Source organism: Sciurus carolinensis, chromosome 2, assembly GCF_902686445.1.
Source record: "Sciurus carolinensis chromosome 2, mSciCar1.2, whole genome shotgun sequence".
NCBI lineage: Eukaryota > Metazoa > Chordata > Mammalia > Rodentia > Sciuridae > Sciurus > Sciurus carolinensis.
The window spans coordinates 47,508,397-47,510,271 of NC_062214.1; positions in this window are offsets into that span (position 1 = coordinate 47,508,397).

A 1,875-nucleotide genomic window follows, 5' to 3' on the forward strand; every position below is an offset into this window, starting at 1 on the left:
AACATCCTGAGGCCCCAGTCTGTTTTGAATGTCCTATATTGGATCTCAGTAAAGTCTGCCCCCCACCCTTTTGTCATCCACCTTGCTGAGAAGCTGCCTGTTTTCTTGTTTTCATGTCACAGAAGAGGCAGTACAGTGACCTTCTCTATTCTGCCATCTTGAAACCGTTAAATGCTGGTTTTGATATATTCTAAACTAGAGACCAGCTATACCTGACCATTGCCAGTTTTCTATCCTCTACTTTGTCATGAGCACACTTGAATCAGTAGGCTCTCTTCATTTCATTACGAGAGAATAATTAAAAGGCAAATAAATCATGAAATATCATGCAGGACGAAAATTTATTAAACACTAAATTCCTCTTCTTTCTGAGAGGTGAGTGATCTGGAATGACTTCATTGAAGACAATGAAAAGCAGAGAGGCCATGAAGAGGAACCCCACCTGCCTATTCTGACTACTCCACTCAATAGAACCAGACAGAGAGTAGCCTACAGGGCAGCCTCAGGTTCTGTTGAGACAGAGCTTTTTTTATAGTGTCACAATATTCTACCAAGGACAATTACTGTCCCCTGTTGATCCCTTTTCATTGGTCTGCCCTTTCTGTAACTGCTGGATTGGTTTCACAATTGCTTTTCTGTTTTTTAGTAGGATTTACATAAACAGCACATTTCCATGACAATATAAATGACTCTAGCACTTTCCAAAGACCATACACCCAGCAAGCCATTAGCAATAAAAGGAGCTGTCAAACATTGCTCTCAACACACTCAACACCACAGCACAATTCAATTTTTTTTGAATATTCAAAATACACAAATGTATAATTAAATGCCTTTATTACAAGACTGCTTTTCTGCTAAAGTTATTTGAGTCATATTTGATGACTTTTTAAATATAGATAATTTATGAGATTTCTACAGAGATTACTGCTTCTAACAATGACAGTGCCAGTTAAGCAATAAATGTTTGTTGAATTGAGTTTTTACTAAAACTGTCTCCCTGTCCTCACCTTACCAAACTCTGTCTTCTGACTATCCATAGAAGGTGGGCAAAGTACTGGTGACAACTGACCTTGGCACTTGGCCACAGCTAATTAAAACAGGCCTGGATATTGCAGCCAAGCCCAGTCAATCAGATTCACTTCCTTGGTAATTTGAACTTGGACCACTGAGAATAAACTACTTAGAATGTGGTGAGTCATGGAAGAGGTAACACTTGGGATCTGAAGCAGCTTGGAGCCAAATGCAAGTATAGCAAAAGGTTCTATTGAAATGAAAATAGATTATACACAAGAAGAATAGTGGGGGATTACCCCCCACCTTTTCCTCTGATCTGTCTTTACAGAGACATTTGTATAGCAACAGCCTTGAAAAGTAGAGATAATGTTTTCTTTGGAGCAGAGGGAGGATTTGTTGTCTGATGAGAATAACGATGATAATATCAACCTATGGGACAAAGGGTAAGCAGGTTTTCTATCAGCCCCTGATAAGATTAAGATTTCTTTAACTCGGTGATTTCTCAATGCTGATGAAAACTCATTGCATGTGCAGCAACCTCCTAGGCCCATCTCCCTGTCACCTTCTTGAGCCACGGAAGGGAGGGAGAGTGAGGGGAAGGGATGCTCATGTGTCCTGCTGTGCTCTGAATAATCAGTAATGAGGTCTCTGAACCAAGAGTCTCCTGTCTTTTCCCAGCAACCACAAAATTGTGGTAAGCTAAGTGGTTAACTTTCAAGTAGGATAAGTTGTCAGTCTCTCACAGTTCTTGACAGAGAGTTAAGTAGACTATGGAGCTACTAAAACTATGCAGGAAAGAGTGACAGGTAGAAAGCCTGGTTAACAACAAAGAACAAGTCTCATTTCTGAACTGAAGAA